The sequence below is a fragment of the Ornithorhynchus anatinus genome, chromosome X3 (assembly GCF_004115215.2).
Source record: "Ornithorhynchus anatinus isolate Pmale09 chromosome X3, mOrnAna1.pri.v4, whole genome shotgun sequence".
Taxonomy (NCBI): Eukaryota; Metazoa; Chordata; class Mammalia; order Monotremata; family Ornithorhynchidae; genus Ornithorhynchus; species Ornithorhynchus anatinus.
Window position 1 is genome coordinate 28295384 of NC_041751.1, and position 12699 is coordinate 28308082.

General features: G+C 41.4%; 1 protein-coding gene and 1 non-coding gene across 3 annotated transcripts in view; both read left to right on the forward strand.

Annotated features, from left to right (window-relative positions):
- FBXL17 (F-box and leucine rich repeat protein 17) overlaps positions 1 to 12699 on the forward strand; it is a 390787-nt gene that overhangs the window by 311082 nt on the left and 67006 nt on the right. The gene's annotated exons all lie outside the window — the stretch shown is intronic.
- On the forward strand, positions 11818 to 11920 carry LOC114807715. Its single transcript, XR_003755790.1, has one exon. It is a non-coding gene; the product is annotated as a U6 spliceosomal RNA (small nuclear RNA).

Here is a 12699-nt window from a genome sequence, read left to right on the forward strand (position 1 = left end):
GAATTTCAACTTTGCAGATGATCTAGAAAGTAGGTCAGGAAACAATTTACAGAAACACTGTCCTAAATCCCTCTAATGTTTTGAAGCACAAAGTGAGGGTTAGTATTCTCATAATAATACCTTTCATTTATCCAAAGTACTTTCCTATCAGCTATTTCATTTTCTCTTCACAACATCCCCATGAGGTAGGAAGAAGGAACCAGGCCATTGGCAGAGCTGAAACTCGAACCAAGATCTCCTGACACCCAGATCTGTGCCCTCTCCACCAAAATCTGCTGTGTTTTTCGGCACCTCAGTTTCATTAAATGGAAGATATGGATGGCCTTCCTTATAGAGGCATTGTGGAGTAGAACTAAGTAACAAGAAACTAAAAAAAAAGTGCAAGAGCCTCAGTGCTGAGGAGAGAGATGATATCCTCTTGCATTGAATTAAAGGCTTAGATTGTAATTGGCATGGTGAGTGGCTATGTGACGATGCCTCTGGATTAGTAGAAAATAAAAATTAGCCTAGTTTGGCCAAGCTAAATTTAATCTGTGGCATCACACTGGGCAGAGGTATTATAAATACAGCAAGTCACGACTCTATCCTGGTTTATGATCTTTTTGTTATGTACAGACCTTCGTACCTGAATTTATATACCCTTCAAAACATGAGAGAATTGAACTCCTAATATTAAATCTCGCAAATACAGTATTTCAGTCTAGAGTTCTCTAATTGATATTTGAGTGCTTAAACTCTTAACCTAAATTCTTAAATATAGAACAATAAAATTAATCAGATATTCCTATCCAGAGAGCATAAATGCATCACTGCTATTTCTTGTATTCTGAAGACCAAAATCTTGGATCCTATTTCAGGGAATTGGGTTTTATTTTGCATTTCACACAGCAGACAAGCAGCAGAGTTGGATTTGAACCCTAGACAGTAAGCTTGTTGGAGGCACAGAACATGTCTACCAACTCTGTCATACTGTACTCTCCCAAGTGCTTAGTATAGTGCTCTGCACACACAGAAATGTTCAATAAACATCATTGATTGAGTCTCTCTGTTACAAGACGGAGCCCCATGTAGGTCAGAGACTCTGTCCAATGTGATTAACTTGTATCTATCCCAGCACTTAGAACAGGAGTGCTTGACACACAGTAACCAAGCACTATTGTTTATTAATATTATCATTATTATTTTCTTGGAAATGAGGGAGATTTTAATCTGTGGGTATGGAAGAAAGTCAATATCAAGTTGCAAAAATTGGTCACTGAGCAAGTCTAAAGAAATCTCCCTCCCTGGCTACCTTTTAAAATTGAATAGACAGTCATATATTTTAGGTGGTAGGTTCTCCCAGGATTCAGGATCGTTTGAGGTACTGTCCAGGCCCTTGATTCTATGATCTGGTTGCTTGCAGAAAGTTTTTTGCCCTTACTCCTCCCTGTTTTGTTGTGATGAGAGAAGCAGTATGGCCTAGTGGAAAGATCATGGTCCTGGGAGTTTGAGGACCTGGGTTCCATCACTGTACTGAGTGCTTGGAAGAGTACAATACAACAATAAGCAGACACATTCCCTGCCCACAACTAGCTTACAGTCTAGAGGCAGTACAAGAAAGTCTGTAGACATGTTCCCTGCCTCCCCCCAACAAGCTTAAAGTCTGAGATTCTAATCAAACTCTGCTGCTCTGTGCTCTGTGGCTTTAGGCAAGTTCCTTAATGTCTCTGTGCCTTGGTTTCCTCATCTGTCTAATGGGGATTAAATACCTGTTCTCCCTCTTACTTAGACTGTGAGACGGGGCTGTATCCGACCCAATGGTTTTGTTAATCCACCCTAGCATTTAGTACAGTGTTTGGCATATAGTAGGCACTTAGCAATTACCACATTTATTATTAACGTTATGGTGACGTAACATTCAGAAAAGTGTGATACAGAGCCGAGAACTATGGAGACTGATTTCACTGTAGTAGATTCATTTTTTTTTTTTCCTGCAGAGACGTTGTATTCAAAAAGTAGCATGACCAATATTCTGATAAAAATAATCTGTAGTTTTTGGTAAACGGTAAAAATAATCCCTTTGAATACATCTAACCAGGCTAATTCTTTTCCATGGTAATCTAAATGATCAGAACTTTTCTTCGTCATGATGGAATCACCATCAGTACAGTATTTCTGTAAAACCCAGAGGCTGCTCGACACGTGTCAAGAGAGAGCAAGCACGTGGGCTAAGAAAAGAGAGGTGGAGGGAAGCAGGTTCAGTCTCTGAGGCCTGCGCCATTAAAAAAATCTGCCTCCCCATCTAAGACCCGGGCTCAGGAAGGAGACAGTTGGGGACCCTTTTTTATAAAGATAAAAGGCATTGCAAATTGTTTATTGGTGCATTTACCTCAGTATAATAAGAACAGCCTTGCTCACGTCCTTTGACTACAAAAGAACAATCAAGAAATGTTACAGTTTACATAGCTGAGAGAATGATAAAATGAACAGTGTTTGTCTCATATCAGACTTGACGCAATCACCCAGCAGACATCTTGACCAGAGAGTTGGTCAGAGAATCCTTCACAACTCTAGTATAGACTTGGAGCCTCTCCTCCACCTCAGCACCTTCATATTCATTTGCTCATTGGATGGTATTTATTGAGCGTTTACTACGTGCAGAGCACGGTACTAAACGCCTGGGAGAGTCCAGTTCGACAGAGTTGGCGGGACACGGTCCCTGCCCACAGTGAGCTTACAGTCCTATTACTGTGCTACCACCACAGTAGCACTCAGCTTTCCTCAGTCAGTCAGTTGTATTTGAGCACTTACTGTGTGCAGAAGACTGCACTAAGCACTTGGGATAGTACATATAACAGACCCATCCCCTGCCCACAGCGAGCTTACGGACTAGAGAGGGAGACAGACATTAATACAAATGAACAAATTACAGATGTGTGCATAAGTGCTGTGGCCTGGGAGAGGGGATGAATCAAAGGAGCAAGTCAGGACAATGCAGAAGGGAGGGAAGGAAAAGAGGGCTTAGTCAGGGAAGGCCTGTTGGAGGAGATGTGCCTTCAATGAGGCTTTGAAGCGGGGGGACAGTTCCATGATCCTCCAAACTGATTTCTATACTATTCAGTAGTGTTACCTGAACAGTGAAGAAATTCCTAGCACTTCCTCTCCAATCTTCCTCATTTCCATCCTTGGGAATGGCCTTTTCTCACAAATGTACCCTGTCACTTTTGACACCAGCCAGGTGCACTTGACAGCTTTTCTTTAGAAACAACGTATGTACTCTGAAGAATGTGGGCAAAATATTTCAGTATCTCTGAAGCATAACTAAAAATGTAACCCATTATGAAAAGGTTTTAACATCAGTAAACACAGATTGCAGCTACAAATCTTCCCAAGATTGCCTGTCTTCATAAATGTAAATTAAATAAACATCAAATAAAGAGACTTGCTCTGATAGTTGTGGGAAGAAAACGGCATCAGAATGATAATCAGTAAAAAATAAGTTGGAAACGCTGGGAAAATTTAATGGTCGATCAAATAAAAAAAAAAACCTTTTCTGCTTGCAAGGATGAAATGAAGAGTGAATGTAAGGGAGTCAGATTTAAGCAACTGCAAATTAAAAAATGGAAAAGATGATCTCCAGGGCAAGAAGTGCTAACATATGATCTGTCCCTTTCAGGAATAATTACGTGGTTAACCTCATGGTATTTCTGGGTCAGCTAGAAGAGATATAGGTCATCTTAGCTGCTTGAATTCTTTTCAGACTAAAATTTGGCAATGATGAACCCAGATGTTTCGTTTGATTTTTACCCCTTCAAAAGCCCAATTCAATTCTTGTTTTTAGATTTAAGAACAATGGTCCCTTTTTTCCTGTGTTGTAAGTGTTGTTTCCTTCCCAATTCCTGAATGCCATACGTTTATGCCACTGCTCATGTCTTTCTTTGGCCTCTAGGGCCACTTCCTTAGAGCTCCCAGGCCTCCCTGTCCTGCACTGTGGAATGAGGTGAAACCCAGGCATACCTCTGGGCAGGGAGCCCAGAATTGGCAGTACATGTGGTGAAATGCCAGACCTCCAGGAGAAATGGCAAACACTGGGACCTGTGGGACTGGATCCCCTGGATAGGTGAAATGTCTGGCACCATTCATTCCTGTTTTAGAAAAATGTAGATGGAGGTTTTAGGTATTTGTTTCAAGTTCATTCTGTCGACTGGAGCTCCCCGTGAGCAGGGATCTTGTCTACTGACACTATTATGCTTTCCCAAGTGCTTAGTTCAGTACTCTGCATCCAGTAAGTGCTCAAGAAATACCATTGATTAATTGATGGCTAGAGAAAAGCCAATTCATACGGAAAATGTGATTGACCCCCGGCCTGTGAAATGATGGCAGAATGAGCTGCAGTTCTCTCCCCTGTGGTTCCTAACCAGCTCCGAGTCTGCCCGTAATCCCTGCATACCCAGGCCCCCAAAACTCTTAGGAACACCCTCACACCACAGGCCTCACTGTATTCTTAAAGAGAATGGTTTCTCATCCTGTATCACAAATGTGGGATCAGGAATATGTGTGTCAGGAGCCAACAAGATTTGTATTAATGGAAAGAAAACCCTCTAGGGAATGTCCCCAAATACGCTTACTCTGAGTGCCGAAGTTTGCATCTGGACCTTTACAGTAATAAGACATGTCTTTAAAATTCATCCATCCAGCTATCTCCCTTGTGGCTTCACATCAGAAGACATTGTGGAACATCAGATAGCCAACCTAAAGGCTGGAATAACTTTCATAGCTGAAGGAACTTGAGTCAGAATCGAAGAATTTGCTCCATTGTTTTTTTAAAATCAAGATTCTAATTTCCATTCTAGGTACTGCAGACAATCTCCACTTTATCTGAGCTGACTTTTCCTCCTATAGTCATGGCATTTCTGCTCAGTTAAACTTTAGATGTCTGGAAGTAAACTTTCGGGGACTCTTGGGCCCAAGCTTTCTTGCAAAAGCACCCCCTACTCTGGCTATGTAATTTCCTTAGTAGGAAGCAGGCTTTATTTGATCTAGCATCTCTTTCATTTTACCCTGCTTTGCAATGGTTTTATTCAAGGCTTTTGTTTTTTCAATCGTTTTTAACCTATCACTCAACTAGCACCAGCTGTTCTGTACTATCAGTGAAAGAAATGCTAAATATAATAATAATGCTAAATAATTAATATTTCTGACTTGAATTAATAGACCTGAGATGCTCTAATCTTAGGGTCTGTAAGACTCAAATCGTGCTATGTGATTAGCTCCAATATTACACTGTGTTTCATGACAATATCTCAGTTGTCAGAAGTTCCATTTATTCAGTGCTCCTTTTGGATTGGAGTAATTCCTGTCTGCATTCATTCCAATAGAGAGATGTTACATGCCTAATTAGAATATAAGATCTTTGAGAGTAGGCACCATGCCTCTTATTTTTATGCCATGTTCCCAAGTGCCTAGTACAGTGCTATTCATTCATTCAGTAGTATTTATTGAGTGCTTACTATGTGCAGAGCACTGTGCTAAGCTCTTGGAATGTACAATTCGGCAACAGATAGAGACAATCCCTGCCAACAGATAGAGACAATCCCTGCCCAACAAAAGGCTCACAGTCTATACGGGGGAGACAGACAACAAAACAAATAGTCTGGCGTCAATATCATCAAGATAAATAGAATCATAGATATATGCACATCATTAGAGAAGCAGTGTGGCTCAGTGGAAAGAGCCTGGGCTTGGGAGTCAAAGGTCATGGGTTCGAATCCCGGCTCTGTCACTTGTCAGCTGTGTGACTGTGGGCAAGTCACTTAACTTCTCTGTGCCTCAGTTACCTCATCTGTAAAAATGGGGATTAACTGTGAGCCTCACATGGGACAACCTGATTACCCTGTATCTACCCCAGTGCTTAGAACAGTGCTCCGCACATAGTAAGCGCTTAACAAATACCAACATTATTATTAACAAAATGAATAGAGTAATAAATAACATATACAAATATGCACAAGTGCTCGGGGGAGGGGAAGGGGGAAGAGCAGACGGAGAGAGAGGGAGAATGGGGAGGGGAGGAGGAGCAGAGGGAAAGGGAGGACTCAGTCTGGGAAGGCTTCCTGGAGGAGGAGAGCTCTCAGTAGGGCTTTGAAGAGGGGAAGAGAGTTAGTTTGGCGGATATGAGGAGGGAGGGTATTCCAGATCAGTGGTAGGACGTGGGCCAGCATCTGTAGAAGGATGTTATACTTGTATAGACATGCAATAATGTGCTGTAAAGTCCAGGGTTATACTGATAATCTGGGAGCAGCCTAGAGAAGCAATGAGTCTATGCCACTTCCTGTCCTCCAATTCCCTCCTTGACCCCTTCCAATCTGGCTTCTGCCCCTTTCACTCCACCAAAACTGCCTTCTCAGAGGTCACAAATGACCTCCTTCTTGCCAAATGCAACGGCCTTTACTCCATCCTAATCCTCCTCTACCTCTCAGCTGCCTTTGACACTGGACTACTCCGCTGTACTGAAAACGTTATCCAACTTTGGTTTTGCGGACACTGTCCTCTCCTGGTTCACCTCCTATCTCTCTACATGCTCTTTCTCAGTCCATTTTGTGGGCCCCTTCTCTGCCTCTCACCCTCTAACTGTGGGAGTTCCTCAAGTTTAGTTCTGGCTCCCCTTCTGGCTCCCACTCCCTTGGAGAACTCACTCCCTCCCATGGCTTCAACTACCATCTCTATGCAGATGATTTCCAAATTTTCATCTCCAGCCCTGATCTCTGTCCTTCTCTCCAGTCTCCAGTCCTTTTCATCAAAACTGCTCTCCTCCCTGCCTCCCGTCTCTCCCCTCTTCAGTTCATACTTCCACAAAAGCATTCAGTCTATGTTTCTCCATTCCTCTAGAACTTTTAGTGGTTGCCTATCCACCTATTCATCAAACAGAAACTCCTTACCATTGACTTTTAAGTACTTAATCACCTTGCTCCCACCTACCCTATCTCCCTGATTTCCTACTATCACCCAGCCTGCACACTTTGCTTCTCTACTGCCAACCTACTCACTGTACCTCGATCTCATCATCCATCTCGCCACCGACCCCTTGCCCATGTCCTGCCCCGGCCTAGAACTCCCTCCAAATTGGTATCCGACGGACAATCACTCTCCCCCTCTTCAAAGTCTTATTGAAGGCGCACCTCCTCTGAGGTACTTTCCTGACTAAACCCTCTTTTCCTCTTCTCATACTCCTTTCAGTGTCACCATTGCAGTAGAAGGATTTGCACTCTTTATTCATCCTCTCCTTCAGCCCCACAGCACTTATGTACGCGTTTGTAATTTATTTATATTAATGCCTCTCTCCAATTCTAGACTGTAAGCTCCTTGTTGGCTGGGAACGTGACTACCAACCCTGTTATTTTTTGTGCTCTCCCAACCACTTAGTATAGTGCTCTGCACACAGTAAGTGCTCATATGCACTTACATATACATATGACTGATCGATTGAGAACTGATTTGCAGTCCTAGCTCTTGTATTGCTCACTCTTAGAGTGGGAATGCAAAGTCCAGTTCATGAACCACAGACCCATCCACATTACCCATACATCCCTATTTGCAGAGTCTAGTGCTACGTCTTGGTTGCATCTGGATGTTTTTGCAAGATCTCCAAATGAAATAGAGAAGTCTTGTTATTGTCTCCTCATCCTGCATCAGAATCTGATCAACCAGCAAAGAGCACATATGCAATACCACAGAATGACCTAAAACCACATTTTAATTATAATGGGTGACAGTGTGGTTCAGTAGCAAATCCAAGAAGAATCTGCCTAGGATCTTACCAGCAACTGATAGTGAGATGCCATGGTAGTTGTTACAGTGGAACCAATCAATTTTATGGTCCCTTTTTTTTTTTGGTGTGTGTCTGTGTTTGTGCTTTCCTTTTTACGTCAGAATCCAAGTATGCACTGTGCTTTTGTTCTTTAAATTTTGAGCTTCTATGTTTAGATATTTTTTAGGAAAAAGGAGACTATAAATCTCCTAGACAAGGGAGAAAAATTGCTGTCATTTTATTCTAAGAATGCAGGCTGACAGAGCAATAGGAGTGCTTAAATCCTTCAACTGTACAGAGTTCAATGTAATGAATTTGTTTTGTTGTAGTTGATTGTTCTTTTTTTTAGAATTTCAAGCCCATAGTAAGAATGACTATAAAATTATAAAAAGAAGACTTAAAATTATTCCAGGTATACGAGAGCAGCATATGGCTGAATGCTAGAGGATGTGTTAGTAGCAATATAGCATATGGATACCATATGGGAAAAAATTGCCCTGGCAGTCCTCTGGAGATTAGGCTAATATATCACTACAAAGCAGATGTAAGATACAAAGCCTTAGTCACCTACTGATTATTACTTACTGTTAGGAACTAAAGCCAATTTTCCTTGGCTGAAAATTGGCAGTTATTTGTAAAGGGCAAAAAGTATATTTTACTATTCATTTACAGATATAGATATGTAGATATACAGAGATATACACCTATATATCTACATATATGTAGGGTATTCTAAATAGTTTTACATGTGATATATTTATATCATTAGGTTATTTCACGAACAGCCCCCTGTTCAGATTGGGATTAATTAATTGGGAAGCAGCATGACCTAGTGTAAAGGGTACAGGCCTGGGAGTCAGAAGGACCTGGGTTCTAATCCTGACTCCATCACTTGTCTGCTGTGTGACCTTGGACAAATCACTTCAATTCTCTTTGCCTCAGTTACCTCATCCGTAAAATGGGGATTACGACTGTGATCCCCATGAGGGACATAGACTCTGTCCAACCTGATTAGCTTGTATCTACCCCAGTGCTTAGAAGAGAGACTGGCACATAGTAGGCACTTAAAAAATACCATAAAAATATTAATGTGAATTTTTTTTATATTGTGGGAATCAGGCCCGCTGGCTGCCACACATTTCACCTTGAATCATTTTTTACTTGATACATGAATTACTTCCATATGTTTACATGGAGCATTATAGATTCCATTAACTACTTTCTCCAGCAGTATAAATTTTCCCAGTGACAAATTGTTAATATTGTTTCTTTTGATGTTATTTACCTTTATTCCTCTATATTCTGCTAATTGTGCATCTATTACATTGTTGGATAGACTATCAAAGAAATAGTTCTAAAGAAAATTTCTTGGAGATTGAATCAATAATCTCGTTCCCCTAATTAAGATAAGATTTATTTCCACTGACTACACTTAGGGTGTTTACATATGGGATATTTAGGTTGGTAGCCTTCCAAAGTGGACTCAGTTTGCCCACAGAATGAATGGACCGGTCCACATGGAAGTCAAGTGGAAACGTAGAATATGAAAATAAGATTTGCTGTCTCCTTGTTGGAAATATCATGAACAAGTTACAGAAGCTGATTATTAAAAAGGGGAAAAAACATGCACCCTCTTAATTATCACCTTCAGCTGGGAATTTTATGTAAATATGACATATGGTGGACATCACTGGAGTGCTGAGGTCTCCATCGATAACTGAAGCACCAGAAGAATGCCTGTCAGGTCTGCTTGAGTATTAGTTGGCAAGATCACAGCCTAAATGGCATGCTCTGAAACCCTTTCCAAAAGGCCTGCCTATAAAAATGGCAAGAGAATTTTGAGGAAGGAAAGGAGACATGTAAAACTTCAAAACCCAAATACAAAGGGACTGGTTTTGCCTAGTTCTCCCAGAAGATAACGAGATATTCTGGGAGGAGTTTACCTCCCTGGCCTATAGGAGAAGAGCTCCACCCTCTCTGGGTGGAGCTGAATCTTCCCCAGGCACAACTCTGGCCAAAGCCATAGTTTTGATGCTGCTTTTCACCCTTGCTGGATGCTTCCGATCAGCTCCCGATTAGGATCACTCCAAAAGAAGACTTCCATGTGATGAGGTCCTTTTTCTCTCTGCTTAAGGTAATCATGAGGTAAAGGTAGGCCCAAGAAATCTAATTTGTGGTTGTGTGTCTAAAACCTTTTTCATCCTTTTTCCCCCCAAAGCAAAACTCTTAGATCATTGAAGTAGCCTAGCACATAGTAAGTGACTGGCTTTTGTCATCAGGCAATCACGCTTTGTATCTGCAGCTTTAAACTGTAGTAATCCAAAACACCATTCCGTAAATTTAAGCCTTTGTATCACTCAAATCTTTTCCTTCCAGTTTATAATATTAATTTTTTTACTTTGGCCACTATTATGTTTGGGGATCTAGTTCAGCCATGATTACTGGGCCCTTTCAGAATTAGCAAATGGAACTTGACCAATATCTAAGCACCCTCTTTTTCTTTGAATTGCTCTCAATAAAAGAGGTCACTCTTTGTTTTATAGCTAATCTCTTAGTTTGGTGTAAATCAGCTAAACTGTCCCAACCTCAATCTTTTGAATCGAAAGCTTTCAAATCTAGTAAGAGGACTGAAGTGTGGGGGAGGAGCTGACCAGAAGGCAGGGCAAAAACGGGGATTACTAAAGAGGACTCTCAACTCCTGGGAGCAATTTTAGAAGAAATGCATAGTAAATTAAATGGCTTACCAGGCCTTGTGACCCCATTTGACCAAAAAAAAAAAGGGGGGGAGGGGAATAATCTTACTACATAACAAATGTTCATGAGGAAGGAGATAGGTCTGATACTTTGGACTTAGTCATTAAAACACAGCACAGATTTAACATTGTATGAAGAGAAAATTACATAAGCATATAAATTGCAGGACCGCCTAATGAATAATCATAAAATAGTAATTTACAAAAAACCTTAGCAAATCAAGTCAAGGTTAAAAACCTAGTCCATCACAGGTTGATATGGCAGCTGTTATGGTAGTCGGTAAGGTCATATAAAGCATGTGAGTGTCGGGTAAGTCCCCGAAAACCTGAGTGTGTCTGCATGTCCTTAAATTGTTGATGGAATTGGAATCCTTTAGGTCAGTGCCTTTGGGGCTGAACCACACACTCACTGCACAGCCCACCTGGTGGTGAGGATCTCTCTGCCCACTTGAGGCAGTTGTTAAAGACATATTCACTAGTCTAACCTCTAAAGTTGCCCAAGATCTGTGACAGGTCAAAGTGGTTTGAAACGATTTTAAATCCACCTTTTCCTCTTAATAATAATAATAATGTTGGTATTTGTTAAGCGCTTACTATGTGCCGAGCACTGTTCTAAGCGCTGGGGTAGACACAGGGGAATCAGGTTGTCCCACGTGGGGCTCACAGTCTTAATCCCCATTTTACAGATGAGGTAACTGAGGCACAGAGAAGTTAAGTGACTTGCCCAAAGTCACACAGCTGACAAGTGGTAGAGCCGGGGTTCGAACTCATGACCTCTGACTCCAGAGCCCGTGCTCTTTCCAGTTCCTCTTTTCCTTTTTGCAAGCACTCCCATGAACCCGATTCCTTTCAAATTGGATACCTTCCATTTGACCAGAACTCCTGTTTAGGCCAGTTAGGCAGAATGCAAAAGAGGAAGCAGGGAGGAGTTGATTCCCAGGATGTTTCTTTTCATATTAACATAGATGGAGTTTTAGAGGGAGAGAAAATATATTTCAGTTGGACTTGAATGAGTGACTGGTTGATGGGGGTTAGAGATGTACAGGTGTACAATTCAGTTAATAGCATTTAATGAGCACCTATTTTGTACAGACCACTGAATTACTCACTTGGAGAATACAATCGAATAAGTAGATATGATCCTAGCACACAGTAAATTTACAATCTACCTGAGGAGACAGACACTCAAATAATTTACAGCTATGAGCATTAGGGTATAAAGAAAGGCATATGCCCAAGTGCTACAAGGGTGTGTGAGGACCAGAATGCTTCAATCAATTACATATAGCAGCACATAAACTAAAATTGTAATGCTACAGAAAGATTAGCACAGCCCCTGTGCAAGGATGACAAGGATGTACGTAACTCTGGGCCTCAGCTTCCTCATCTGGAAAATGGTAAATAAAATACCTGTTCTCCCTTCCCTTTAGACTGTGAGCTCAGTGTGGGTCAGGGACTGTATCTGATTAGCTTATCTTGTACCTACCCCAGGGCTTAGTACAGTGTTCAACACTTAGTACTTAACAAATGTCAAAAAATGTTGAATTGTAATGATGACCTGGGTTAAGTAGAAGGGATCAAGAGATTAGTGGCCTCTGGTTGAGGTAGTAAAGGAGGGTGGTTTTGGAGGGAGTGTGTGTGATTATGTCTGTGTGTATGTGTGTGTATGTTGGGGAGGGGCAAGAACATTAGGTTGACACCCTGCAGACATGTCCATTTGGGTTTTTTGATATTTTTTTTAACCAATGTTGTTAACAGAGAGAGTTGAATACAGAATAAAAGAGCATTCCATGTTAAGAGTTGGCATATATTCCAGGAGCCGAGTTGAATTCCAGCCTCATTAAGGGATGGATTGTAGCCATGGGAAAGAGTTTCCCAAGTGAGGAAAGGATTTCCAACCTGCTTCAGCTCTTCAGCATTACCTAAGCACTTGGGAACTTGGGCACCATCCCAACCCCCCGCAGAGCATTTATGTTCATGCCCTTAAACTCTGTTGCTTTACTCCTACCTGGAATTTATTTTAATTTCTGTCATTCCCACTAGACGGTATGCTCCTTGAAGCCAAAGATTGTGTCCGCCAACTCTTTTGTTCTCTCTCAAGAGCTTAGTACAGAGCTCTGCACAGAGGACAGCTCATTAAATGCTCTGGATTGATTGAGT